This window comes from Tympanuchus pallidicinctus, unplaced genomic scaffold (genome assembly GCF_026119805.1).
Source record: "Tympanuchus pallidicinctus isolate F22 unplaced genomic scaffold, pur_lepc_1.0 scaffold16, whole genome shotgun sequence".
Taxonomy (NCBI): Eukaryota; Metazoa; Chordata; class Aves; order Galliformes; family Phasianidae; genus Tympanuchus; species Tympanuchus pallidicinctus.
The window spans coordinates 9,116,475-9,141,284 of NW_026294679.1; the positions used below are offsets into that span (position 1 = coordinate 9,116,475).

Consider the following 24,810-nt stretch of genomic DNA (forward strand, 5'->3'; position numbering starts at 1 on the left):
GCCAATTTGAATGAGTATTTTAAGTTATGCTGTTAAAATTTAGTACAATTCCAAGTGGATACTGCTACTAAGAAACAGCCATTGAATTTCATTTTAGCTCACTTTACATAAAAAGTATTTTGTTTGGGGGAGCAGAGCCGTTCCACTGCACTCCTAAAAGGAGCCATAGTCTTAACACTTGAATTTGTTCACTGTATCTGAGTATCAGAGTTTACCTCTGAGAAAAAATTAATTGGAGCCTAGTCTAGCAAAGGGAGAGGTGATGGTCTGTTCCTATGTCCAGCACAATAGATGGGGGCTCACATTTGGCCTGCCAGGCAAACCTACAGGCACTTCTTATCCTCAGTGACAGGTTTTCTCCTTGAATCCCACTAGGATAAATCAGTTTAAGCTCCTTGCTATTGAGTGGCAAGAGAGAAACAGCTCACTGCCATATGGCCCAGAGGGTGACAGTGCTATAGCCAGAGACATACCAAGATTTCAATGGATGCATTTTTTTTCTGAATGGAGGAATTCAATTCCACACCTTTTCCTCATCCACACTTCCATGTCAGGTGCCATTCTGCCAGACCGCTCCTCTGCTGCTATCAGTCACACAACAGCAAAAAGTAATGGAATATTGGTGGGAAGGTTCAATCCCTACTGCCATTGCACCGACATCAACCTCTGTTGTTGTCTGTCAACATAACAAAATAGGAGGCATTACTTTTGGAGCAGCTGTAGTTTTATTTGAATTTAAAAATTGCTGACAGAAACTGAATATGTAATAACAGTCTTGCTATAGTCATTCTTGTTCTCATAACAAGAAGCACTAAAGAAAATTAAGTGCTGCAACAAATGAACCATGCAAAATTATTTTACTACCATCAATGATGACAGAAAGCATTTACAACAGTTTTAAATGGTTTATTGCATGGATGTAATTGCACATGGGGCAGTAGTTCCAGACTGAGTGCACTATTATTTATTATTATTTAAAGATTTGGGGAGTATCTCTTGCTGCAGCAGTTAGTTGCTTATTTACTCATTAAAGTTGGTAAATTACATGCACACAGAAATACCTACCCACAATGACTGCAATTATGAACACTGTAATTTCATCAAATTGGATAGAAAAGCGCAGAAAGGCAATTATCAGACAAAGCCTAAACCTCAGCATCTTATCCACAGCTTAAAACCCTGATGGCCTCAGACAGTGGCAGAGAACTCCAGTGACCTCAGTTCACTAGAAGCTGTACTGAGCTACCAGCCTTGGAGTGAACAGGTAGAAATTTCAGTGTCTGATATAAAAAGAGGTCCAGTCACAGAGGCTTTTTCTTACACTACAACTTGCTAGTGATTACAGGGAACTCCACTAGGTCTAACATGGTTATGGACAGAAAGCCAGCTGTCCTCCCACATCCCAGTGAATCTCATGGTGGGGTATGGTTTATGTAAACCCATTGGACACCCATAACTTCTGCTATCTCCAGCCATAAAGGCCTGGGTGAGGATGCTGGGACCCCCCTGAGAACACTTTGAGCCATTCTACCCACTCACCAGAAATGCAGATTTAAGACATAAGGAACACTGAGTCAAGTATAAAGTTACTCGGTCACTTCCATGAGACAGATAAAGGCTCCTTTGAGAATATCATAAAGAAGAACATATATTCAAAGTATTTCTCTGTGGAAAATCAACTGAGCAGCTCCAGAACAAACCCAGAAGGCCACACAGCAGACAAGTGATGAATTTGGGCTCAAGCCACACAACCCTTACCTGACAGGCTGTGCGGAAATGTTAACTCTTCCTTTCCTTTTGAACTGGATCCACTCAGAAGAAAATCTCTTAAAGATTCATTAAGCTACAAAGTACACAGAAGAGACAGGCTAATGATCAGGAAGCTCACCTGGGACTGAAAATCCTTGGTGGCACACCATTCTTCAAGGTCTTTGGAAAGCAATGCGTCTTTAAGCAACTCAGTCTGAGGCTATCCAGGGTTTTGGGTCTACAAAAGATTTATTAATGCTAAAGCTGTCAAAACATGATGATGGAAATGAACACTAAGTAAATAATTCAATGCATACATTTTACGGCTAATTAAAGATTATAATCAAAAGTGGTAATGATTTTTGCAATCATGAGTTAAGTGTGTGGAAGGGAAAAGAAGCCGCAAAGGGATTTTTTTAGAATCAGTTCTGGGTTGTTGAAACAAGCCTGAAAGAACCAGCATATAAACAAGTGTTAATTAATCAGGCATGCTGATAGCTCAGTATCTGCATTTTCATAAACTTCCAGACAACTCTGTCATACCCTGTATAAGACCTCCCTCACACACTTTGCCCCCCACCAGTAAACACTGTCTCATTTGATGAAAATTTCCTAAGCTGGGTAAGGTTCTGTTCATAAATAAGATGTTCAAAGCCAGTGATTTTTTTCCATAGCAATGCAGTTTAACATCAAGATAAATAAAAGATTTCTTTGATTGCCTGGACTGGTTGTCTAGCTATAAAAGCAAAGCATTTCTCTTTTGTTTTTGTTAGACATACCACCACCCTTTAAATGGCTTTGTAAAAGAGGGGTGGGTTTGGAGGAAGCCTGAAAAGAAAAAAAAACATGTCAAAAGAATCCTGATGCACTTTACAGGTTATGATCCTTAGTATTTTGGGGTTTCAAAAAATGAGTGAAAGTATTTTATCTACCCATACTTTCAGACTCCATCCAATGTAGAAAGGTCATCATGCAGAAGAGAATATCAACACGTACACTGGGATATCAGAATTCTCTCAAGGGATACAAACTCCTCTCGCTCAAGCTTTGTGGTTCCTTAATCTACCCATGCAATAAAATGTCCCAGAGTGCTCCACATTCAACCACTGCACAGAACTCCTTACACATGCAGATACCAACCAGTGAAAGGCAGCTGCATCTTGCAAATGACAGTTCTCCAAAACACTTGTACCCAAAGATGAGAGGAAATTATGCATATCCAGAGTGTTACCCAATTGATCTTTGGAGTACAATCCCCAACAGTGGTTTCAGCTACCTGTTCTTGCACCTTCACACTTCAGATAATAAATCCACATGTCTCTATACAGTTGCACCAATCTCCATACTCAACATTAGAGCTTCATATACACAGACCCAGACCCATGGCTCAATTAATCCATTCGTGGGAAACCCTTTCCTGTTATTTAATTCCTCTCCAAAAATTTAGCAGCTTGTCTTCAGGTCACTGATCCCATTTACAAAAACACTTTCTAACAAATCTGAAGAACACTTCTTACTCCACATGAGTGTTATGAACAGTTCTAGGGCCATACCACTTATTCCATCTTGGCTGTATAATGAATTTTTGTAGTCAAGGCTCATGATAGAAATGCCAAGAGCCTGCAAAAAAAGAAGAAAAACGCCACACAAAGAAAAACAAAAACTAGATAGTTTGCTTGTTCTGAGTTATTACTACTGTTTGATATCATTCTGTATTAACTTTTTCTATTGTTCACAAGTAGAAATGTTTTAAAGAATTTTTAAGTTCAGCTCGTTAACAGATTGACAGCTTATGAGGAATTTGTACACAATTTGATTTTTTTCTGTTTATGTAAAATGTTAATGAAAGTTAATCCTAAAATATCATTTGGCCAGACAGAATATGGGAAAAAATATCACAGATCTTCAGTGGATTTTAGTGGGTTTGTGTTTGTTTAAGAGAAAAATCACTTTAAGCAAACGAACTGATGATTTACTCTTCTGCAAAAGTATTTCTTCTTAGTCATTCAAGATTAACTTTAATTGAAATGCTATGAAAAATGGAGGAAGAAAGAATTTAAATGGGAAGAATAAAAATAACATTGAGCTATATGAAGAATATTTTAGTGAATGTTTTCAGCTTACTCATCAACTAGTTTCTAGATCCAGAATATATTAAATATGAGGTTTACTCATTAAAAATCTGCAAAGCATTGTGCATAACATCAAAGTCAGATGATTTCAGGTGTTTGAATATCTTGAGTCCTAGTAGCTAAAAATGAGCCTGATCTGAATCCAGCATGGTCTGACTTCTATTGCGTGAAGATGGTGTATTCATTTCCACCCATGCAAAAAGAATGCAAATTACCGCTGATCCAAGAGAACAGTTTTTTAGAGTGCTTTAGGAGAAAAACTATTTTAGAAGAGATCTCGAGACATCACCTGGTCTTTCTTTCTACCCTGAGACAAGATCAACTCTACTGGAACTGCTTCTTGCTGGTGTTTGTCCTATTTAAAAAAGGTTCTTAATAACATTACAGTGAGGGAGTCAGCCAAGTCATAATGGCAAAAAGAATACAGAAAGGTTAAAAATGATTACTTATTTGTTTTGAAATGTTAACAATTTTGTCTTTTCCTCTTTTTATTCTCAGTCTGCACATACAGCACTTTGTCAACAAGTTAACAACCTGTAATTGTGAAGAATAAGATGCACCTAGAGAATTTCTAGAGGACATTAACTGTGTTTTCATTGCACTGTTGCACTGGCCTGCAGTCCCATATTTACAACACTGAAAACTCAATCTATTTGGTCATTACTCATGATCCTCCTGGTTATATTAAAGGCACAGCATGGTGGTTGACCAAGGAACAGTCACTCTTGCAAGCAGTCTCAATTCAAAGTAGAGACAGAAGAACCACAATCACCCACAAAAGCTTGAGACATAATAGCCTGTAACTATGACAGCTGCGTCCTACAAATGCTACAGAAGACAATAACAGCAATTTCTCCCTGCAAAGCCTGTGTTGACTCAGTTTCCTTTGTATGCACTAGCAGTCCCATCTAAGTACAGTGTCAATGCCACCACAAAACATTTTTAAGGTATCCTGTCATCAAAACAACACTGTTGTCCCTTCCCTCTTTTCATGGAGTAGTACTGCAAGTATTTTCATTTATGTAGATCCCTGAGGCATTGAACATGTGAACTTTCCATGACTGGGTTATTTTATCTCAATTAAGGGTCAGTATTTGCAACTAAAAAAGGTATGATTTAGCGTCAACTAATAAGAATGGAGGATTGAAAAAGATTGACATGGAAGATGGTTGTGCTGGTTTAGTTGACAGTTACACAGACCTGCTGTAGTGGAAATGTCACAGCCTGAAACAGTGATTGAACACCTGGTGGGAAGGCAGGGCCAATCCAGGGGATCTCAGGTGCATGCAATGCATCTGAGTGACCAGAAAGGGTGGAGCCAGGATCCACTCCTTCCCAGATCTCTTTTAAGGGTTGGCAGTGGAGGTAAGGGTATCTTCTGTTGGAGGTCCTTCTCTACAGAAGGTCTTCTACAGGTAAGTAGTTTTTCTTCCTTTGTTTCTACATGTATGGCCACTGCTTTTGAGCTTGTTTTCATTTGCTGTGGTCTAGGATTGTGCTATCCTGCTATTGTTGCTGTACTTTCCATTGCATCATAGTATTAAGCTTGCTTATAAATATCTACTATGATGTTTTCTTCTGGGATTCTGTGAGTTCCTTATGCTTTGTATGCATCTAGCAAAGCATACAGTGAAGACAGAAATAATTACTGGTGGTAGAGTGAAATGGTGCATTTCAAAGTCACTGTTCTAGTTAAGATGTGCTATGGGATGGTAAAGTAGTCTGTAGTATAAAATTAACCACAAGGACTGAAGCTGAACTCTATAAATGAAGTTAGTACTGTTACTGATCACTTCAACTGATAATATAAACCCATTTTTATGGACAGTTGTTGGGTGAGCTAAGACATACTCAGATTTACTATAGAGAACTTAGACACTCCCTGCATGCTTTAATAATACTATGGTGGTGGTTGGGTTGTTGCTTTGCTGCGTGCATAGATATAGTTATGCTACAATTTATCTTCACCTTGACAAATATACTTAAAGTGGTTTTGGATATTCTATATCACTTTTTTTTCCTGAGAAATTGCCTTTAGGATCTTATAAAAGGTACATTTCCTTGACTGAATAGCAGATGTTGCTCTCCCTTTAATTCAGAGAAGAAATTTACTACCTGCTCTGTTGTTATCCCACAAGCTCTGTCCATTAAATTGTTAGGATGTATTCTTTGAGGCTGGTAATATTTTGCTTTCTCAAAAGCAAGGTGCTAATCAAATTCTTTTGTCAAAAGCACTCCTGGTTGACTCTTGTTCACTCTCTGTGTCAGACCTCTTAGCTGGGGTAATCCACTTTCATCAGACACAAGTCATTATCTGTAAAACATGGTTTTAAGTGTTTTCTTTTCTCCCACTGTTCTGCTAGAGGAAAGTTCAAGGCAGGTGTTTCAGGACAGCATAGAAGGACTGGGTGAGGAAAAACTGCAGCTTGGAATCAGGAATAATTTTGTTGGAGAAGACAGTACAGGAAAATCTTACCACTTGATCTTTCCACAGCATGTGTGGAGACACTGTGGTGGGACCTACAGGAAGATGCTGTGCTCCCCACTCAGGAAATGGGCAGCCACAGTGATGCAGACAGGCATGGAGTTGGCTTTCACAGCCTCAAAACAGTTTTTCTGAAATGCTTTTGCTCTAATGAATAATGTTTTACTTAAGGTAGTTGTCCAGTCTTTAATTACCTCTTTCATTACTTCCAAGGGAACTAAGTACAAGCCAAATAGCATTCATTGCATTTAAATTGCTTAGGTCTGAGAGGCTTTCTCTCTGGGCTGTTTTGAGGTCTGGTGCTTGCAGTGGAAGGGATCCTGTAAGAACAGAATGGGCTTGCTTCCCAGTGTGCCTTCTGATTAGTGCAGCTCTTCTCCACTTGATCCTTCTGTGAAGAAAACAATTGAATTTTACTTGAGACTCTGTGTGTGTGTGTGTGTGTGTGTGTGTAAACAAGGTCTACTTCACTGAGTACAATTTACAGTTTGTAACTAGATGTTCTCTTCTGCTTCTATGAAAACCTCTGAATCTTCACTCTCCTCAATTAGTTTCTACTCCAGTTGCTGTTGACTTAAAATGACACTAGTGTGAGTGTTCCTCCCTTTCTGAATTGCAAGTGCTTGGATCTTGGCTTTGAATTCAGTGACTCCCAAAAGTAAAGAGAGCAGAGTTCAAATCCAGACACAGAAGCTTGGAGGGTAGATCAGTCTCATGGTACTGAAATGCTGAAACCGAGAATATAGGTACACATCAGCTTCTCAACCCTTCCAGCACTTTGTGTTAAATGTGGACTGTGAGCTCTCTGCAGCAAGGGCTTTCTTAAAGTTACCTATTTGTAAAGCAGCTAACTTGATGGGCCCCTGATGGGAGTCCATGATAATCAATTGGGCTTATAGCTAAGAAAGCACTGTGTAGTAATTCTGGTTCCACTACAGTTGTAGGTACCAAGCATGGCTCAGGGAGGAGGCACAGCTTCATTCCCTTTATTTTGCTCCAATTTCCTTGTACGTGAGTCAAGTATGACCAACTTGTCTTGCTTGGCTGAACAGAACAATTCAGACCTGGTGTTGAAGCCAATTAGGCAGCAAACTCTACAAACACAACATTACTGACAGAAATGCGTGTTTTCTCAGATGGCAGCTATTGCCATGCACTGCCAGAGGCAGTGCTTAGCCAGCCAAAAACTCCAGAGGAGAATGGAGTAAAAGACTCAATTCCTTTGTGCAACTTCAACTCTCCTGGACACACTTACATAGCTAATAGGCACACACATATGCAAGCAAACGTTCTTCACTTGCAAGATGAAGAGAGATTTGTAGTAGGCTTACCTTTTTGACTCTAGATATTAGGTGTATTCTCAAATATTTTTATACTTCTGCTTTGGAGACTAGGTTTAGGGCTAACACTGCCCTTATAGAAGGAATAACATGCTGGGTTCCCATTGCTTTGGTTACAGGTCTCTCTTCTCTGAACTGGGAGAAATGGTGCCTCATTTCAGGGGAAGTTCAGTTCTGCCGGGGGCAGGGAGAAGGATGCTCTGAAGCTGTGTTCCTTCTCTCTTTACTGCACAGGTGGTGGAAAAAAGTGCCTGAAAAAAGGCTTGACTTGTCCTTCAGTGATGTGACCTCAGTATGGGGTGGAGAATTCAGTGGGAGGTACTGACTCTTTCAATAAGTAAAACAAAGCTGTGGCTCTTGAGACCTGTGAAAACATCCTTGATGATCTTATAACAAACGCATGTGAAAAGTAAATAAGTAGAAGCGTTGCTGCCTGAGAACCTTTCAGACACCAACCCCAGATGCTTAGTCTCATGCCAGGCCATTAACATGGAAAGATTGCAATGTACCCTGTGGCATTCCTCTAGCAGAAAGCAACTTTCCAGCAGTGGAACTAGGGCAGCAATGGACCACCTCTGTGATTTTGGTGAGCAAGCAAACATCACCAACACAGCAGGATCCTTTCTGAAGGAAGGGAGAGCAGCAGGGACTCCAAACTGCAGCAAAGCTAGCATCATATAGAATACTTCATCAGTGGAAGGCATGTGATCTGTCTGTTGGTGGGCTGAGATGCCTACCATTTAGTTTTCCCTATGTCAGTGAAACAGCAGTGGATTATGGAGCAGAGCTGATCTTCCTTGCATGAGGCACACAAGTCAGCTTTGATTTGATTTAATTTTTGGAGGTACTTTTCTCACTTGGAGAACTTGAGTGTTAAATCCAGTTCTTGCTCATTTCAGGACTGTGTTTCTGGGTGCAGGCGAGGAATAAAGAGAACTCTGGCACATTTGCCACTGATCAGTGGTAAATCATTATTTAAAAAAAAAAAACAAAACTGGCATGACCCTTGTTCACTGGGTCTGAAACAATGCATTAAACACTTCAGTAATCTACTCCCTTCCTTTAACAACAGTAAAGGAGAATGGGGAGGCTGGAAGTTAACAACAGCTGAAATTTTTATTAAGTGATAAAGCGTACAGACCCAGACCTGCGGTGATTTAGTCACTTAACAGTGAAAATTCTGTGATAAAAGCAGTGATCTGTAGAGTCATGTTAGCGTGTCTGACACAGAATCTCACACCTTTCCATATGTAAACTGAGTGCCATGCTAGGGAATAAGTGGTATCATGAGGTAAAATGGTAGTAAAGGAGATCAGTCCCAAGGCAACCCACATCCAAATGATTGCTCACTTAAAATGTGACCTTATGTAGAAACCACAGATCAAAACTTACCTTGAAAGGACTTCAGGTTGAATTGGGGCTTATTTTAAAGATTGAGAAGTATATTTCTCTGTAGCCTAAGACTACAGAGATTGGAAATCTGTCGCATGCTCTCTTAAGAGGAGACAGATCTCAAAATCTTCAGGTCTGGTTTCCAAAAGCATGATGTGGTTAGTTTCCCTGAACACAAGCCAAGACAGAATTCTGAACTGCCACTGAGAGAAGAAATTGCTTCAGAGGAATTACAAGTGTTAGGAGATCTTTCTGGTCTTCAAGAACTGTGATGGGGAAGCAAAGACAGGAGAGAGAACAGAGCATAGATGTTCCTACGTGCACGCTGCCACTGAAAGGAAGGTGCCTGACTTCTGGATGATATACTACCATTGACCCCTGAATAAGGCAGAGGTGGAAGGCACTACCTACCCACAGAAGGTAACAGGCAGGTAGTGCTGTGAATATACATGCCCCCAGATCTCAAGATGTGGTCATACCAGCAAGAAGTATAGAGGACACATCCCAAATCAGGAAAGTAATCTTTATCTGCAGAGGACACCTACAGCTTTAACATCACACCACTGGAGATAGGGATTTTTTTTTTTTTTTTAATTAAATCTGTTTCAGAAGAAAGACTGCCAACTCTGTGGCCAACTAGACTGTGTTTTCTGACAAACTGAAGTTGTCATTTTTGCTTTTAGCCTCTGAAATGTCAAAGAGAAAGTTAAGGAGAAGGCTGGCGTGTTTACAGACATTTTTAACACAATTCTGGCAAGCAGCCAGCATAGGGAAGTTCATCTTTCCCTCCCACTGTCACATCCCATGATCAAAACTGGAGTAAACTAGATTCACCTTCAGGTGGATATGCAAAGTTCTGTAAAATAAGAACAGTGTTATTCCATTGCTCATGACAGCAGAAATCATGAAGAGTGTGTGTGCTTTGAGCACTTGCTTTCAATCTTCACATCATCTGCACACTGTACCCCAATCTTAGATAAAGTAACTGAATAAATATCACATCACCCATCCTGTTCTCAGGAAGGATGGCCTGTCCCAGCTCCTAGGGAAAAAAATAATGAAATAGGGCTCTAACCTAAGCTGTGTTCTTCTTGAGAAGCAGGAGTGGGAGAGGAGACTGGCAAACAGATTGAGAGCCTTCTTAAGAAATGCACTCCATCTGAACCACTAGCAGGGATAAAAACACCCTCAGAAGTTGCTTTTTTAAGTCACTTAAAGGAAGAAGCTGCAAGGGAAAACCAAGACTGAAAGTGCTGTATTGTTCTGAAGGAATATTGGTTGGTTTTGATGAAAGCACTTGGTTCATTAGTGCTTTTTATTTTGAAGGACTACTAATCTCCTTAAAAGTTTAACTATCATCTGTGAGCAAGGATCCTTTCACCTGCCAACTAAACACAGAAGTTTAATTGCACTCTTCTATTGCATATAAGGCTTCAGGACTGAAAGCAAGAAAAACTATTAGGCATGATGAAAACTGAAGGAAAAACATAGAGGGTATACTGTCACATAATATTTCAGATTTAGGAGCTGAACTGATCCATCAGAGGAAATTTACTAATTAGCAAGTGTTTTTGACCATTAATTGACATTAGCCACTCAAACACTTATGCTCCAGTAAAGAGGGGGAGTGCAAATATGTCTTCTGTGAACTGGTCTCTGCTGACATCTCCTGAACCTAAACAGATTCCTATATATCTGATATAACAAATACCAGACAAAAATGTCTAAAATCGTAACAGGATAGAAAGTCTCCCTCCTAACTCAAGGGTTATCACTTAATTTCTCACCTTACAAGACTCCAGAGAGGTGCCATCAGTTCTCTTCTTGGTCTTACCTTTTGTGGGAAGCAAAAACTTGGAACAAAAAAAAAGGGGGGGAAAAAACCTAAGAAGATAATGTAATTCAATGACCATCATAGCCTATATATTTTCTAGTAGCAGCTAGAAATATATCTATTTCTTCTGTATGGACACGGGGTTTCCAAGCTAGTGTCCATGGACTTTATCCCCCTCTGTCTTCCCCCCCCTCACTCCTCCCATGTTGATGTTACAGCAAACCAGGGGCATCTAGATGTGAGATATTACTATTATGTATTCCAAAATTATTAAGATACTGCTACCAGATGAAACAGATGTTGTTTGTTGAACCATAATAGTTCAGGCTGTTTAACGTCCACTCTGAACTCCTCCTGGAGGTCTGCCTGCAGCTCTTTATATTGCAGTTGCTCAAATCATTTGCACAGAGAAAAAGATACTGGAGCTATACTTATATTCCTATATAGGAATCTTTTTCTATGAATCTATTTTATATAGTAAGCAAGAATGGTTTCCTCATGATGTTTAAACAATGAAATGTTGCAAATACAAACACTACATATTTTACAGGCTAAGACATTCTGGGTTCACTCTATCTCATACACTCACCTTTGTGACAAGAGTTTTTTGTGGTTTTTTGGTTTATTTTTTGTGGGGTTTTTTTTGTTTGTTTGTTGGTTTTTTTTGCAATACTCTGATGGAGACATTCTTTGCTGTAGTAGAAGTAGCACTTACCCTAGTTCAGGTGTTGTAGATCAGTAGCTGCAGATTACTGCATCATTTCAAACAGAGAGACTCAAAAACACAGACTTCCACTTGGTCTCTTCTCTCCATCTGCATTGTCCTTGTTAGATTGGACCAATAGCTACTGAATTAGGGAAGTGGGAGTAATTCCTCTCAATATATGGTATTGTCCTTGTCCTACCTTTCAGCAACGCCCCTAGGTGCTATGGTAAATTGATTGTCCTGATACTTACAGTTAGTTTTGTGTGCAACATGCTTTTCATTTTTGTAGGTAAGGATTTTCACAGGTCTGAAAAAAGTTAGGCATTCGAAATCCTTTTTGGGCATATTTGCTTGCATCAACTGCATCTTGGGTACTTTGCTGTATATCTCAAACATATACATTGGTACTCTTGCAGTCTCAGTCCACTTATGTTATTCCCTGGTTCTACTCAATAAGCCTGTCGTGGAACAAAATGCACAGCATGGCAGAAGCAGTTCTCTGTTCTGCAGGGAATGCAGAGAAGGATACATCTGCGTTACCAAGAGTGACATCTTAAATTTGCAGTCTTTTAGCTTTTTGACCATCAACACAGTACAGTACCAACCCCTCACATATCTTGCACAGACTGTAAATCTAGGTCTGCAACATACACATCACAAAACAGATATAGGCAGAAGGAAGCTTATTTCCTTGATAACTTGCAGTTTGCTTGCAGCACTAAGACAGAGAGTGCTGATCTCTGCATAAGAGACATGGGATTTTGAGGTATTATAGTTTGCTTGATTTTTCTTTTTTAAATGAAAGCATGATAAGAAAAGAGCAAAGCCTGGGACAGCCACAAAAAAAAAGGCTTGGTTGGTGTTCAGCTTTCTCTCATCTGTGTCCACCATGCAAGTGTTTTGAGCAGTGCTCAAAAAAGAGAACCAACTAAGAAACATAAACTAACAGGTCCTCTTGTTAGTTATGTTGTTCACACAGAACCCAGTGGCCTGTTGTCTTGCTGGGTTTGGAATCTGGCCTTGGTAAATCTATCAAGATTCATTGGCTACTCAGTTTATAGAAGGAATGCAGAGCAGCAGCCACTGTCCCTGGTTCTAGATCCTCTGGGAGGACTTTGGAAACAATGCTGTTGACGTCTGTTGGAGTGGGATCATGTCTTCTGACCTTACCAAGTTTCCTTGGCTCCTCATTCTCTTGACTCGCTTAAAAGCTGTTTATGAGAGTTTATTAAAACTTTCCAAATTTTACTTTTGAATGTAGCCCGTCCTGGGAAATTTTCTTTATAATGCAATGTTTGGGGAAGTTGAATGTGTGTGAAACAAAGATACAAGAGGGCGTAATGCAAGATCTTACAAGCCTGCATTGTGGTGGTTTCCGTTAGCAACTGTTGCAAAGACAAAACCAAAACCGAGCATAAATTGGAAGGAGTTACTTGGAAATTTGAAACCAGAACATATGTCATTCACATGGCTTCTTTAAGTTTGTGGTTTTTGCATAGCAAGGAGCATGGACTTGTTAAATTACAGGGAAACACTGTGACTGACTGTAAGGAAAATACATATGTACAGAGAATGGCTCACTATGGCTCACTGGTAAGAGGTGGAACTGAAGTCAGCAGCAAGAGAGGTACCTTGCCTGAATAGGCAATGCTAGAGCACTGGGTAACTCATCATTGGTTAGGCATGAGTCAAAACTAAGGCCTCACATCTGATCTTCAAATGCAAAGATGTTTAGGTTCTTTGGGTCAACTCTTTTGGATCAACACTGACTAATACAAATGGTCTTGGTGAGAAGAGTCAGTGTTTCATGTCTATGTAGGGAAGTTCAGTAGTTACTTGAAAAGCCCTTTTTATGTTGCTCTTCTTTAGGGAGAAGGACTTAATTCTGCTGCAGCATTTGTTTAATATAATTCAGAGTAGCTTCTTGCAGTTTTTGTGTTTGCTTGAGGTTTTAAAATGTTAAAACAGAGTAGAGTTTCTTATTCTCTTTATTAACACAAGAAAAAATAATTCGTTTTAGAAGGCTAAATGAGAAGAAAGGAGAAAACAGGTCCTGAGTATAAAGAAAAGAAATGCTTGAGTTCTTGGAAGTACTAGAAAAAACTAAAATCATTCTTCATACACAAATGTTTATGGCATTAGGAACTGATTTTTTTTTTAAAAGTTCATCTGAGTTGAATCCACACTTTCAATTTCCAAGCCAGGGTCACTTGAATTTCTTAGCTAACTGTATATAAAAAAAAAAAAACAAAACCTTTTTTATATACTCTTAAACTAACGAGAATGTGCAATTGCAAATTCTTTTGACCCTGAAGGTCTTCAACTGTTTTTACAAATAATCTAGCAAATCCTTTTTCCCAAACAGAGGTACAATGTACGGTGAAGAGAACGACGGGATCTCCAGCAACAATAGTTTTAAATAGCAAGAAAAAACTCATAACATCGAACTCGAACTTTCTTTTCCAACAGGGCTGAATAGAATGAACAAGAGTGGGGCTATTATTCTGACCCTGTAAGCCCACTTTCTCTATGGTGCCTGGAGGGAAACATGCACACTGACTGCAGAGCACAGCAAGGCCAAATGGAAGAGAACTCAAGGGACCCTTCTTGGACTCTCCTGCTCTCCCACTGCAACTGTAGTATAGCTGAGGTGTGGGACAGCAAGTACTAGTGCCTGCTTTCACATAGCCTATGTAGGTAGTGCTACTCTGTTCACGAACAATCAAATTAGGTCCTCTAAAAGTGGTCTTTTCCATCTGTGCCCTCAAAACTTCTCATCTTCACTTCTCAAAATAATAAACTAAAATAACTAACATACTTTGACATGTTGAAGCATTGTGTCAAACATCTGGAGGCCAGAAAGGGTCTGTTCATCATCTCATTGTGATTGGTTCAGTCTAACATTAGCCTGAACAATTCTGTGCAGGAGGAAAGGTTTAGGATGTGGTTTCCAGAGATGCTATGCTGACTGACTGAATATTGATTACCAGAGTCTTTATTGCTTCAGTCCTGTAGTTTTTCATAATGCCACTGCCAAAATCCAGTGCTTGAAGGTCAAGTACAGGGAAAGAAGACATGGTGTCTGAAGGAGGTATTCTTGAGCAATGCAGAGCTGGTGAAAAGCAGAAAACATACAAGCAAAATAATGTTTTGCTGCCACTTTCCTGTACGATTCAGAGCACTTAGATGAATAGACAACTTTTCCCATGGAAGATGCCAACTAAAGCAATGAATTGGGAGTCTGTATTGAGAATGCTTCCAGAGGGAGCTGCAAATCAGCAGCAGCTGGTTTGGACTCAGAAGGAATGGTGATTTTGATGGGGTTAAAGCTGGATTCAATTAAAATGTTTTCTTTGTTATATATATATCTGATATTTTCTTAAATACCAAGAGGTCCACTGACTCCCACTACTCCTAGACCTTTTCAATATGCTTTTGCTCAGATATAGGAAGTGTCAGGCAGTACAAATGCAAGGGAGTTTTTTCAGTACTTTTTCTCATGCATTGCAACACACAAGACCAGCTGACAAACAAATTATATATAGATGTACAACCTGACATATTCCCTTTTATTTCAATGGATGGTATTGATTTTGAATTTATTACCATTGTAATATGTGGATGCTTAGAGGCTTCTTTGCAGTCCTTTTATATCTTGTTTCTTAAAAGCTTTCAAAGTAATGCCTTGAAACAAATTTCATTTTCTCCTTCAAAACACATGAAAAAAGCTTTAAGGATGTAACAGATACTTGATCCTTCTTATAGATTTAACTATGTTCTTGTTTTTTTTGTTGATTAAAATTAAATGTTTTTAAAAACAGATATTAATAGTCATATAGGTGTGCTTTAGTCCCATGGAGGTAGAACACTAAAAACTAGCAAACCTGAACTTATTTAGCTGCTATTTTATATGTGAATACAAAACATCCTCAGTGAAGGGGTGTAAGAAAGTAGAGGTACCTACTGTGATTCTGACTCTGGCATTTCATCCCCAGAGTTTGGACTGCAGCTCCCTATGGGAATATATGCCAGAGAGATGCATGAATCTCCACTTTAATCTGTCATCCAGTGGGAAAGCTTTTCATTAATTTATATTCTCTAAAGGATTCAGAGAACTGAAAGGAAGACAACATCCTTGGAGGGATTTTCTCAAAGGCAATGCATAGTTGCTTCATCACACCATGGTCTGCATGCTGACTTAGTTTGAATTAGTATCACTAGGTATCTCTTAAATTGCAAGTTTCACATTGATGAATCAGGGTTGTTGTTGCTGGTGTTGTGGTTTTGTTGGTTTTTTTTGTTTGTTTGTTTGTTTTTTTCAACTTCAATCTTCTGTCAAATAGAGACTTTTTGCCTCGGTCCTATAAAGGATGTGATATTACTGTTTTTGTTTAACACAAGATAGTTTTAAAAGAAAATGTTGATGTGCTTGGTTTACAGAAAAAAAATTATTTTCCTTTAAGCATAAAGCACAAATTGAAATGCAAGTGTTTCAAAACTTAAGAATTCCAAAAATACTACTGAAGAAGTAAGAGCAACTTACTTCTAAGCAATAAGGAAGAAGCCGTACTTTAAAGATTATATATATATTATACATGAAAGTTCCAAGCAAAACATTAGTCAACAAAATATTAATTCAAAATAGCAAAACAGCTGCTCTTTAAGTAAAAGCTAATATAGTAAGGATTACTGTGATATTTTTTCAGTATAAGGTGGCATAATTTGATCCAATCTGTATTTATGGATGGACTAATTAAAGGCAATGAGGAAAACGCCTGATGTTCAAATAGAAAATAAGAAAGTAAAGCAAGAGAAGTGCCTAAGCAGGAGATGCTGAATAATTAACTGTCTTGAGATTAACCCAAAATCCTTCTTACTTTGTCAGCTTTATTATTTTTAGCACTTACCATTCAAATTTTCCTAAATCCATGCACGAAGTATTATGAGGGGATGGAATGAACAAATTCAAGGGGTTGTCATTGTTGAGAGTGCAGGTGACTAGCTAGAGCCTTCGATACATCCAGTTCCCTATGTCTCCATCAATTCTAAAGAGACAGTAGGTCTTTGCTACTTTGTCAGCTATACCTGTAAAAGCCCAATAACAGCACATACAAATCCTGCATGTGCAGGAAATAGACACAGTAACTGCAAGCAAAGTTGACATCTGGGCAACTCTTGCTGTGTAAACTTGAGGATGTTACTCATTTGGGTAAGTGTGATGAGGAAGTGCAGGTGCACTTCACGTGCATGATGCAGATACTTGCAGCACCAGGGACATTATCTCATTACACTGATGTAGTTACTGCACTTGAGAACAGCTGCTGAATGAAGTGCATGATGTCAGACTAGATATACAGGGACATGTAAGCACTCAGGACTCTGAAGATATCTCTGAGATGGTGTCTGACTGAAAAGTCTTTTTCCTGTGTGTTCAAAGGGGTCTCTACTTACAGATCTTTCACTGATTTCACCCTTGCAATGTTTTAAATTTTAAAAGTACCAGAAATTATCTGCCTCGGATGGCTTTGGGACAAGAGCTCTGGATTTCATCCAAACCCTGCCTCTACTCGCAGCACTTTCCTGTACTGATTCTGAGCTCATCGCTGGAGCCAAAAATCTGTGCTTGTCAAGGTCCCCAGGCTGCCTTGCTAAGCCAAGATCCTTGCAAGACCTATTCAGGGAGAGAGAGTTCAAGCAGTGGTCTCAGAAAGAATCGTGCTTTGAGAGCTTTAATTTGTCCTTCATAAAACAGCAGTGCTCAATAACACTTAATGTCTAAGGAAGTTTTCCATGTTGATTTGCACTTTGAAAATCAAGTGTCATTCAATGGAATTATATTTGAAAATGGAAGCACAGCAAGACCATTTGCCTTAGGAACTAATTTCTTATGTCGGTAACTTAGAAGCACCACTTCTTCAGCAGCCACTGGGTTAGATAATTGGAAATAAGGATTCTTTCACAGAAAACCGATTAAAAAGGCTGACTCAGCTTGGATTTCCACTCTGTGGGTTCATTTTCAAACTGGAAAAGAGACTTGAAGTATTTTCAACCCATTAATCAGAGGAAGTAATTCATTGCTGTGTCCATCCTGAGAAAAAGGAATCTACTCCAAGAGTAGAAAGAAATAGAGGATTGCATTTAGTTTGAATGGTCCTGTTCATAGGCTCCCTTTAGGTACTGGAAGACTGCAATAAGGTCACCCCAAAGCCTTCTTTTCTCCAGGCTGAACAAGCCCAGTTCTCTCAGCTTTTCTTTGTAGGGGATGTGTTCCCTTTGTAGGGAAGGTATTCCAGTCCCCTGATCATCTTTGTGGCTCTCCTCTTCATCCTCTCCAGCAGATTTCTGTCTCTCTTGTAGTGGGAGCTCCAGAGCTGGACACAGTACTGCAGACGGGGCCTCATAAGAGCAGAGTAGAGAGGGAGGATCACTCCCTGTCCCTGCTGACCACCCCAGGGATGTTCTGATGGAGCCCAGGATACCATTTGCTTTCTGAGCTGAGAGCACACTGCTGGCTCACGTTAGGCTTTTCATCTATCAAGACCCCCAGGTCCTTCTCTGCAGGACTTGCTCTCAAGGATTGTTCCTTTCTGTCTGTATGGATGCCTGGGATTCCTCTAGCCCAAGTGCAAAACTCTGCACTTTGCCATGCTGAACCTCATTAGGTTCACCTGGGCCCACCTTTCAAGCCTGTTGAGGTCCCTCTGAATGGCACCCCTTCCTTCCACTGTGTCAATAGCACCACTCAGCTTGGTGTCATCAACAAACTTGCTGAGGGTGCACTCAGTTCTTTCATCTATGTCATTGATACAGATGTTAAAGAGCACTGGTCCCAAAACAAACCCTGGGGGATGCTGCCTGTTATCAGCCTCCACCTGGACATAAATCCATTAATCACCACCTTCTGTCTACAACCTTTCAACCAATCCCTTATCCATGGATTGGTTCACCCATTAAATCCACATCCCTCCAATTTGGAGATAAGGAGACTCACCTGCAGTGAATGCTGCTAAAACAAGCCAAGATCACTAGGATCACTGAGTGACATCAAGAACAGCAGCACACAGTTTTGAAGCTCAATGAAAAAGATTCCTTTGAAATCAGTACCTATTGCATGCACCAAACCAAAGCCTGGTCATTCTCAGGGTTACTGTGGGGAAAAAGCCCAGTCCAGCCTTGCTGTTGGCTCCTGTACAGCCAAGTGTATGCAGCCCTGCAAGTGATTTCTGCTTGACCTTCCTGCTTCTGCCAATCCATCCAGTGGGAGAAGTCAGGTATCTATAACTGGCAATTGGCACTGTCTTCCTGAACTCCAGCTGCCTCCATCCATTTTTTTGGAAGTGGATTTACTTGTAGCTCCAGAGGATATAATTGGTTTTCTAATCCTTCAGGCATTCCAGCCCTGGGACCTCGTATTTCCTGGTTCTTCCTTCTAAGCCATAGATATTCTTCTGCTATCCCAAAGGTTGGGTCTTCTGCTCTAAACAAGATTCAATCTATGTGCCTTGAAACAATACATTAACCTGAAAGGTTCGTAGAATGGGCTGAAATTATGGAATTGAAAGGTAAAAGTGATCCTCAAGGGAAAATGGCAGTATCCAGATTCAAATCAACATATTTGAATCAACGTATTTGACATGACATCGATGAGGGAATTGAGTGCACCCTCAGCAAGTTTGCTGACGACACCAAGCTGAGTGGTGCGGTTGATACGGTGGAAGGAAGGGATGCCATTCAGAGGGACCTCGACAGGCTGGAGGGCTGGGCTCGGGTGAACCTAATGAGGTTCAACACGGCAAAGTGCAGAGTTTTGCATTTGGGCTGGAAGAACCCCAGGCACCCGTACAGGCTGGGAGGAGTGGACATGAGAGCAGCTCGGCAGAGAAGGACCTGGGGGTCCTGATGGACGAGAGACTTAACATGAGCCAGCAGTGTGCTCTGGCAGCTCGAAAGGCAAATGGGATCCTGGGCTCCACCAGGAGAGGGGTGGCCAGCAGGGACAGGGAGGTGATTGTCCCTCTCTACTCAGCTCTTGTGAGGCCCCACCTGGAGTACTGTGTCCAGGTGTGGAGCCCTCAGTACAAGAAAGACATAGAGATCTTGGAAAGGGTCCAGAGGAGGGCGACTAAGATGATCAGGGGGCTGGAGCACCTCCCCTATGAGGACAGGCTGAGGGAGTTGGGCTTGTTCAGCCTGGAGAAGAGAAGGCTGCGGGGTGACCTCATTGCAGCCTATCAATACCTGAAGGGAACCTACACCCAGGAGGGGAGTAAACTCTTCAAAAGGGCTGACAACAGCAGGACTAGGGGAAATGGATCCAAGTTGAAGGAGGGAAGATTTAGGTTGGATGTTAGGGGGAAGTTCTTTAGAAGGGGAGTGGTTAGGCCCTGGAACGGGCTGCCCAGGGAGGTTGTGGATGCCCCGTCCTTGGATGTGTTCAAGGCCAGGTTGGACGGGGTCCTGGGCAGCCTAATCTGAATGTGTATGTTTGGTGGCCCTGCTAGGCAGGGGGTTGGAACTACATGATCCTTGAGGTCCCTTCCAACCCGGGTGATTCTGTGATTCTGTGATTCTGTATTCAGTATCATCTGAGCCTTGAAAAAAGCAGAATTCAGCCTTTTATTTTTCAAGGAGGTGCTTTAAAAAAAAAAGTCACACTTATAACCAAAATTTCATATCAGATGCAACATTGTTGCATCTCAATAGGAAAGCTCTCATTAAGTATGAAGGGCCAGATACCCTCATAATAGCTTCTTTTGAAGAGCAAAATGAGTTGAAGTACTCAGCATGCCATCTTCTAATCAGGACTGAAGGTTTTAATGCAAGGCTTCCTGACAATCTCAATTCTGTAGTGCATACAGAAATGAATCTGAGATATGCGTATGTTTTTTTAATTTATTGTGTGGGTGAAGGAATGCATTTCCTAGTAATACAAAATAAGGTCTGACTACAACTGTAACCAGGACTATCTGCTCAGGTGAAAACATTAGGTGATCACATCACAAAGCTCCCCATTTAGAGAAATACTCTGGGAATGATTTGTCCCTCCAACCACACAGATGAGAACATTTTGCCTTGAATATTGCATACTATTATCTATGGATACACCAAGTCAGCCCCCAATAAAGTAGCCTAGATTCAGTTTGAGCTCTTAGAGCGCATGTAAATAGCCCCAGATTTGAGTTCCCATTAAGCTTGTCAGTTCTCTCAGTTTCTCTTGCCTTTAAACAAGCCCACGTCTCACTCTACAACTGACCCAACTGTTCTGTCATCTCTGCTTATTCATTACAATCTTTATAACTGCCATCCTTTTTATTCACTCATGCAGCTAAATCCTTACCTACCTTCACCTTAACTTTGTATCTTTTCCATACATTTTTTTCAGTACTTTGGACTGCAAAATTACAGTCTCTTTTTCTCCCTCTCTCTATTGAAAGCCATCCAAAAACCTGTTGCAAGGACAACAGTTGAAACAAAACCTGATTTGTAGTTCTTCTGTCTTACACATCTGCAATGTCAGGTCAATAAAACTTTCAGTGAAGTAGATACGGAGAAAGTGTTTATTGCTAGGTTTGGGCTAATGGAAAAAAACAGTAAGAATGAGGAACATATGGCAGATACTGCAGCACTCAAAAGTATTTCCAACCTTAGTTTGTATTAGGCTGAGCCAAGATCTTTCTGGCTTTCCAGAAGTCCGATCAGGTTTAGCTGACTAATCTTCTGGAACTCTTCTAAGGACGAAGGAACATGCCCTGTGGTCAGTCTGTTAAAGTAACTCAGGAAAAATCAGCAGCAGCTTCACCATGTTCCTCTTGGTTAATGATTGGTCAGGACAAGAAGGCTGACTGCAGGGTCTTTGACCCATGAATGTGTCTGTAATAACTAGGGTCATGGTACTTCCTGTAGTGCATTTTGAAAGTCCAAAGTCAGTAACCCTTGAGTAATTGGGACTGTTATTGAGCAAATTACATGTTTTAAAGCAATGACATTATGTTAATTACCTGGGGGAAAATCAAGGGGTGAAAGTTTGTAACAACAAAACAGAGCTAGAAATTAAACTTGGGACAATCCATCATAAATTCAGTCCAAAATCCTATGTTTGGTCAGTTTATGGTTCATTGCTAATTTGAGCTCTGGAATGGGTCCTTGGAGAAATCACTTCTGATGGTTCCCAGCCCTGGAGTTGTGGAGTGAAGCCAGGTTGCAGCAATGGCCCCACTTCTGCCAAGAGGAGAGGGGGAAGAGAGGGCTGCCAACATAAACCCCTCTGATAGGGGACATGGATGTTTGCAATGACAAAGTAGTAGTGGTACAGTCTGCCCAGGGAAGTGGTGGAATCACCAATCTTGGAGGTTTTCAAGAAAAGGGTAGATGTAGCACTAAGGAATGTGGTTTATTGGGGATTGTGGGGATGGACCGACAGCTGGACTTGGTGTTCTTAGTGGCCTCTTCAAACCTTAATAATTCTATGACTGTATTATTCAGGAGGAGTGGGGGAGATGGGGACTTTAAATCCAGACTTCAAATCAGTTCTCTGAAAGAACTATTAGGTGTCTAAGAACAAGAACATAGTGTTATTAAAAAAAAAAACATTCCCATTAAATGGTTTGGTTGAGTAGCTTGTGGTACTAATAGGAATGGGAGGGTGGTTGGATTAGATGATCTTGCAGGTTGTTTCCAACCTTGTGCTTCTGTGATTAAGAAATTTAGTCAAGCCTGCCAAATCAACATTGTAATGTCAATATGAAATAGCATAAGCTCTCATCTCCAGATCTCATTTTCTTAAATTTTTTTTGGAGTGAAAGATGAAATGGTACTTGAGCTACTTCGACTGATCATTAAAAAAAAAAATCTGGAGACACCTTTTTTCAAGGATTATTTATTCACTGCAGGGAGGAAAACTACAGCAGCCAAAGATTCTCCCAAGTCCTTTTCATACTGAAGATGATACTGCATGGAAATTTAACTTGTACATTAATAAACACATGCTGTCTCAAAGGGTTCCAATACCCTTAGGACATAACACAGTATTGGCTCAGATAGAGGCCATGCCATCTCCCTTTTTCATCTGCACAACAGTCACAATGCTTTTACAGTGTTACACGGATATACTTCCACCTGAAAACTCTTTGGAGTACTGGTCGATATAGGGGCCAGTACTTCCTACTCTCAGTTCACTAGAAACCATTAGTTAGATGAAAGAGGGTCACTGTTTCCCCACTTTCCTTAGTTTGAAAGTAGTGAAAAAGAATATCTGAATGCTTAATATTCAGAAGAGGTTTAGTCCTCTTTCAGCAACCTTGAATAAATGACAGAGAACAAGCTAACACCTTAGTGGCAGCTTATTCTAATGATCAAACTGGTCCATCACTGGGGAATAAATGTCCTACCGAAGCAAAAACATTGTTAATCCCTAAAGAAATGCATTACATAGAAGGAAAATTTACTTAAAATTGTCCTACTATCTTTGTTAAAAATAAAGAAGGCAGTTTGTATTGTTATCACAGATTTTGCAGTATACTTGGCTGAAACAGCTTGAGTGAAAACCAGGAATCAACATTGGTTCCTGCAGTTTGAATATCTCTGAGACTTTTTCCCCACACCACAATACAATGGTGAATAAACTCAGAATTCTGCACTGCAAGCTTGTTCCATCTGAAATGACACATAAGAAAAGAACTGACCTTGTTTCGATTGACATAGACGATTAATCCATGTTCTCTGCTTCATATCCTTTGTATTTTGATCTTCTAACCCAAATAGATCATTTTTGTATTAATCAATCCTTCTAATACTCCTCTGGTTCTCCACTGAGGTTGCTCCACACCTTTCTGAGAAGTGAACCAAATGAAAGAGCTCACCTTTTCATTTCCACCTCTGTCTATTTAGAAGTGGCATCTGGAAATGCCCCATTTCTCTACTTATGTTTATGACTGCAGCACTTAGCGTCAGAGCCATTTCTCCTTCTATCTTTCTATTTGCTTTAGTGAGACTGTGCTTTTATTTTTTTTCCTCCCCTCATAGCCCCAGTTTTGCAAAGGAAAAGGTTCTGCTACAGAAAAGAAAATCAGGAAAATAATTTATATATGTATTATTTTATATATATTTAATATATACTTTATGTGTGTACAATAAATAATATATCTCTATATAAATAAAATATCTGAGATGCCTGGTGCAGATTCCTAATCTCTTGCAAAATCAAAGAAAAAAAATAAAGAACAGTACTGGATTTTAGGCCCTATTTATTGGGACTGAACCAGACCCAATTAAGTTTATACAAACTGCAGAACAATGTACAGATGAGAAATACTTAAAATTGAGGATGGCCTTAGCCAGAATTTCTTTCAGATTTCAAGTGAATGGATGGATAGATGGTCTGTTGAATAATATCATGCAAATGCTGTTTCTGAAGGTAGATCTCTCTTACTATCCTAGCTTTCTAATCCATGTTCAACTCAGCAGAAGTACAAAGTAAAATCCACTCAGCCAGCACTTGTTCTTTTGTTCTTAGTCTGTAGGGAACTACCCATAGCAATGCACTATAGGACTGAATTATCAAGTGAATTAAGGACTGAGTGAAATTATCAGTAGTGTAGACGTACAGGATTTCCACTGTATAGAAGATATATGGCATAGTTCTTCACTACTCATTTTCTAGTCTAACCAAGAAGATGCCATAATATTAATTTGAACTTACCTGATTTATGTTTATTGTTCCTAATGCTAATGCACTGCATCAGAAGAAAGGAGGAAGAAAAGATAGAGATGAGCTGATACCCACGAGAACAAAGATAAAGATAAATTACAGAGAATAAATTATCCAGTTTAATGTATCAAAGTCTATTGAAAGTAATAGAAAGAACATTTATCAGAAGGTTGGGAGAACACGTGATCCTCAACTGTCAGGCTCTATTCATTTGAAGAAGATGTATCATTCTCTGGGGCATTCATGCATTTTATGGGGACTGGAACAGTTAGTCATTAGTCATCATGCATATCGTTGATCTTAAATAAACCATAAATTTAAGAATAAACTTTTAAGTTATACACATATGGGTTTTGATTCATAGGGCAACTTGAGGACATGCCATAGTTTGCTGATTTAGTAAGATTGCTTATCTACTCGATTACGCATAATCATCTTTCTGAAAGTCAGCTCTACCTTTGAATTT

General features: G+C 39.9%; 1 long non-coding RNA gene across 1 annotated transcript; it reads right to left on the reverse strand.

The window, feature by feature from the left end:
• Window positions 1–1,890: 1,890 nt before the first annotated feature.
• On the reverse strand, window positions 1,891–24,807 carry LOC128077882 (uncharacterized). Its single transcript, XR_008205205.1, has 3 exons — window positions 24,336–24,807; window positions 23,320–23,466; window positions 1,891–1,987 (listed from the first exon to the last, which is right to left on the reverse strand). It is a non-coding gene; the product is annotated as an uncharacterized LOC128077882 (long non-coding RNA).
• Between the last annotated feature and the right edge of the window lie 3 nt (window positions 24,808–24,810).